Here is a 6018-nt window from a genome sequence, read left to right as displayed (position 1 = left end):
ATTTCAAATATCTGAACTAAAGTCCATGGCTGGGCGGTTTAGATTCTCATGCAGACAGAGGCTGCAGCTCGCTCTGCTTCAGGTCAAAACATTTATTTGAAAAGGATTTCAAATAGTTGAACTTCTGAAATAGTTGAGCCTCAAGCTTGTGTATATAATTTTCTTCGTCAGCATACGACAAATCAAGCCCTATTGTATTTTTCTAGTTTTGAACATGTCTTCCACTACAGTGTTTTCCTAGATCTTCTTGCTTTTTCTCTACTTTTTATAGAGATTTTATTGCTGAAAGGTAATATTTGTCTCATTTTATTCTCTCACTAATCTGTTTTACTATTTCCTCTGATTTTTCTTTTTTGTGGTTAAGAACCAAACGGTGTCATTTTTGTATTGTTTCCTCCTGTAATGATTAATAGTGATAAGATTGCTCGATCGAAGCAGCATTTTTGTCTTTAAGTGTGTAGTATCTACACTTTGTTTTTTTTTTTATTGAATATAACATTTTATTGATTCTGCGTCTTCATTCATGCAGCGGTACTGTTTTTTCGAAGCGTTCATTAAGTCAAACTGTACAGCTCTGAACGTTTAACATCTACCATGTTCACACTTGTGAAAATTGTTTTTTGTTTTCTTTTGTTTTATCTGTATTGTTGACATCTGGTTTCCAAGAGAGCACTAGCTAGAGAGAGAGAGGAAAAACAAACTCGTCACAAAATGCAAAATAGATGATTAGATTTTTTTCCCCAAAAGATCCAAAAATTCATGGATCCCTCAGGTGTGTGTCCTGCTTGGCTCCGCCTCTCTGTGCATCAATCCTAACATTATGGGTATCTTCTGAGATTTCTTCAGTCAGGACCAAGGAATTTGTACGGATTTTAGGGCAAAAATTATGATCCGGGTAATTTCACCAGATATTGTGATCAAAGTTATCAATCACAATAGGTAAAATCATCTTCACTATTTTCATCCACAGCAGCCGTTCCAACTGAGATTAAGTGGTTTAGTCTTGCCGATGTATCAGTATTGTACAATTAATTGTGGAAATTAAAATTGCGGTGTTTTGCAGTTTTGCAGCACTAAACGATTTCTAGATTAATGTATTGATTCCTTGGTCAAGCTGGACTTCTGTACTGAACGGAGAGACGAGCCAAAACAGGACAATCTACTCAAGTGAACCTTGGATATGGCGCCTCAACTGTTTTCATTATGTTTTAAATAACATAAGTGTGGCGGCTATTATGTTAAAAGCTCATATTTTTCTAAAAATATGAGACTGACTGAAAGCTATCAGTTATAGTGTGTGTGTGTGTGTGTGTGTGAGACTGTTTTAATTGTAAAATAAAGTTTCTGTTTCACGTCATCCTCATTTTGTCCAGTAAAATTTTTTGATAATTAGAGTTTCTTACTGAGGAGAGGATGAGATGCAGCAGCTGCCTGGAGACTGGAGGGTCGCAAGTTTGATTCCCAGGACAAGTTGAGGAAATAAAGATAAGATAAGATAGCACTTTATGGGGAAATTCAGGTGAAATTGAGGCTGGGGAAGTGAATAAGCAATACTCCACCTTTTAACATCTAGCACAGTTCCCTTGAGCAAGGCACTCATGATTTTAATTAACCTGGAGAAGGCATGTCCTTTGAAAAGTCTGTTATCCAGACCTGGAAAAGTCCTGGAAAATGATGCTGAGACAAAAAGTTTTGGAAACAAAACCTGAAGCTTCTCCACTGATGATGAAATAGAGGCTGACTTTGTTGATTTATCAAATATTTATTTGAGCTTTTACATCTAAATCAATGTCATTTGGTTATTTTGTTGTACTAAAACAAGTCTGTCTCCCATTCACTGTCAATGGAGCAGCTCAAGGATTTATCTCTTGATACAATTATCAAGAGAGCCTTGGCTTTTTGAGACTTCATGATGATGGATCATTTTAATGTGTCTTGTACATACTGTATGTTCCTGTATGTTTTTTTTTTTTTATCACAAGTGTGTATTGTGGTTTAAGCCTTGTTGCAAACCAAAATTCTCCTTTTTTAGGACAGAAAAGTCTTTAACAAATCCAGACTGAAGTGTCTGAGGTTTGAGGAAAGAGGTTTTCGTTGGTGGATCTGACCTCTCAGTCCGGCTCCTCGTGGTTCAGGAGTGAGAAGAGTCCTGATGCTGCAGCATGGAGCTCAGAGGGAGAGAGAGCTCCATGCATAATGCATGGCCCGGGGCCTTGATCGCCCCGTTGCCATGGTGATCCTGTCAGTTTCCATTTCTACACTCTGAATACTTACTAAATGTGTAATCAATTCTCTTAAGACATTTAAGAGAAGCCTAAACAAAATGAACCATATGTGGTTTCTTAAGGTATAATGAATAGGTCACAGGGTTATTAATTAACATACTATCAAAATGTGTCATCATGGCAGAACAGAGGGTTTCAGGTGACATAACACTCTATGGCGGCCATATTGGAGGTCCTCAGATCTTGGGAAATAATGACTGTGAACAGCTGCTTGCATTTCTAAACATGTGACTTTTCTGACTTTTCTGAATTTCTGTGCTGTTTTTGATCATTTTCTGATCATTAATCTGATCAATGTTTAGTTGAGATAATGTTAGCTTAGCTAGAAAATCATGTGGTCAGCTAACCATCACTGTCTTAACACATCTGTTTAGCTCTAGCCTCCACTCCAAAGCATTGTGGGTTGTAGCTTGAGAAGAGTCGGCTCAGTTAAGCTGAACAAACTGTTGGTTTTTGGCTTTGTTAGCTAGCTAACATTAAACGCATTAAACATTAAAGGTCTTTATTTTGCTGTTGACGCCCTGGAAACCCCTACATAGACCTGTGGGGATTCCTGGATCCCTGTTTGACAGTCAGAGGGTTAGATCATGGTTCAATAAAAGCCATTAACAGTGGAAAGGCTGATGATTTTTAGGGCTTTCTACGAGAAGGCCAGCACTCAGTCTTTTGAAGAGGGGGAAATAGAAACTACTATTTCCTTGTATGGTTTAGAAAATCTTAATATTTCCTTGTATGGTTTAGAAAATCCTAACACTGGTTGGCACAGAAAGCGGCTGTAGAAAAAGTCTCAGGACATTTTGAAACCTGAGATATTTCAATAGTAAAATTCAAAACAATCAACTGACTGGCTTTTCCTTTCTACCGTTACAAACCAATTCCTTCGCCTCTGTTCTGCCTTATTGGTGGTTTGGAGTGGATGGTAAGTCGAATTCCCCCTCTTCCCTCCTCCTGCTTCGCCTGTTGCGTTGCCATGACAATACCCCTCTTCCTCTATTCCCCAACAGCCTCTTTGTGAATCTCAATAAATGGAACAATTGAGTCGTGTCGGAGCGGACACGCTCAGAATATCTCTGCTGTGTGGATGGAGCCATCTCAGATGTGTTGGTCACAAACAGGGAAACTGGTGGAGACACACGGAGGTTTTCCCAGGCTGTCTGTCTCTCTGTGTAACAAAGACACGGACAAAGACACTTCACCATGGCAGTAACCTGTGTATTAACCCAGCGGTTCTCAAAGTAGGCTCCAGGGGCCTCCAGGGGTCCTTTAAAGAGCTCCAGGGGGTCCCCAAGTAAATTAAGGAATAGTTAGGAAAAATGGGACGTCATATAAAGTGGCAGCACTTCAGACTTCGGACTGCGTTTCAGATCAACTATTTCCAAAAGCACCTAAAGGCAGCATAATGTTCATTTGGTAGGTCGACCACACACACACACACACACACACACCTCTATGGCCAACCTACAGCAGAGCTACCAAACATCATGGGACTTTTTTAATTTTTTCATATCGGTGCTGCTGGACTCCCCACCGGCCCGCAGGTCGACGTTCTCCAGATGGCCGCTCCGCCCCTGAACCCAGCCCGTGACCTTTGACCTTTAAGCACACACACACACACACACACACACACACACACACACACACACACACACACAAGGTAGTTGCGGCTGTTTCCCTTTGAAGGACAGTGTGTTTAAATATATTCTTCCCAAGGGACAGGAGTCAGTTATATTTAATCAGTCCTTTCATTGCAGCTGAAAACCTTCTCCTCACACTCTGGAAACAGGTTTAACTTCAGCTTCAGAGACATTTTAATATCTTAAAATGACCAGCTGCAGACTGATACATATATTATGATTTAGAATTCAGCCTGCTGCCTTGTTACGACTCTTAAATAGAGTTAGAAACAGTTTTATTTGCTGTAAGTTTGCAAATAAAAGGAAAGTCAGAGACCACCCTTTCATTTATTTAATTTCCAGTCAAAACGGCTATTCTAAGTGCAAGTTATTTATTTTTCAGTGTCAGAAAAAAATGCAGGAAACATATTTAACACAAAGTTACACAAAAGCCTCCACAACTAATATAATATCATATTTTTCAGTGTTTAGTGTGTCCACCCTTTCCCTTTATTACAGCTTCCGTTCTTTTCGGGAGACTTTTTCAGATCTGAAGCGAGAGTGGAGCTTCATTTTTCCCTCTGTCAAGATGAAAGCTTTAAGTCTTTAGTTCTGTCTGTCTGATGCTGACACTTTCTCTGCTCCACCAGGTCTGCATGGTTGTTAGCAGTCTCATTTTCTCTATATCTTGGAATCATTTTTTGAACTCCAGTTTTGGATGCTCCTTATTTTCCTTTGACTTTCACCTTCCTTATGCAAGCGTATTATCTTATATCTAATCTCATCACAAGTATCGCCTCTAGCCATTTTAGATGCACATGAGGCAGAAATGTGAAGGCAGCTGAGGTGTGTATTGGGTCATTGTTTGTGTGAATGTTAGTGTCGCTTTTGAAGGGAAAGTGTGAACAGGATGTCAGACACTTTTTGGAACAGCTTCTGTTGGTTTTCAGGGATGGAAGAGTTAAAGTGGCAGTATAGACGCACAAAAGCATAAAGAGTGGACAAATTAAATACTGATAGATTTGATATTATACTTAATGTTGGAAGCTTTTGTGAAATTTTCTGTTAAGTATACTGTATATTTCCTGCATTATTGTTTGACACCAAAAAATAAATAATTTGTACTGAATGTCCAATTGGAAACTAAATAAACAAAAGTATGATCTCTGACTTTTGCACAGTGCTGTAGAAGTTTAGGGAATAGGAAGCAGTATATAAAAGAAAGTATACAAGTATAACTAGTTTATATATTCACTACCAGTCAAAAGTTTGGACCCACCTGATTGAATGTACTATGGTTTTCATTCTCTTAAAGCCATTTTGATCTAAAGATTTATGCTTAAATGCTTGAAATTAGTTTCTTAGACAAATATAAATAGTGAAGTTAATGCCTGTGTATGAATTTCTTTCCAAAGCCTTTAAAAAAATCGAAAATATAAGATAGTTTTGATTTGTTTAACACTTTTTTGGTCGCTGCATAATTCCATTTGTGTTATTTCCTAGTTTTGATGTCTTTATTATTATTCTAAAATGTGGAAAATAGTAAAAAATAAAGAAAAATGTGTGTCCAAACTTTTGACTAGTAGTATATTAAATATTAAACAGTAAATAGGTCTCTTTCTGTGCAATATGCACATTCTCTCTTTTAACCTGACTGACTGCACTGATAGGACGTTAAGGAGGTCAGTAATGGAAATAAAAGGGAATATCAGAAATATATAGAGATCTAGAGAATATTTCACTGGGTGGTTTGAACAACGCAAGGAAGAAACAAACCCTCATAATACTCCACAACAGAATGGAATAGAAGAATATTCTCCTGAACATAAAACAAGATTTAATTAATATTCTCTCAATATTGTATAAAATGGATACGATGGCCTGATGTAAAATCAGCCCAGGAAAGTGTTTCGGTCTTGTCTGTAAGCAGCTGCCTGTGAAACGGTGGAAAAGCCTCTCAGACGTTTCTATATGCGGTGACACCGACACGCCTCGCCTCCCCGAACTTTACATTTTCCCAAGGTGAGCGGAGATAATCTGCCTGAGGCCAGAGGGAGCCGATCCCAGGCCAGCCGCCGTGACACCAGATTACTCAACATCTCACAGCCTGCCGGCTTTTA

Source organism: Centroberyx gerrardi, chromosome 5 (assembly GCF_048128805.1).
Source record: "Centroberyx gerrardi isolate f3 chromosome 5, fCenGer3.hap1.cur.20231027, whole genome shotgun sequence".
Taxonomy (NCBI): domain Eukaryota; kingdom Metazoa; phylum Chordata; class Actinopteri; order Beryciformes; family Berycidae; genus Centroberyx; species Centroberyx gerrardi.
Note: the sequence above shows the minus strand (reverse complement) of the source record.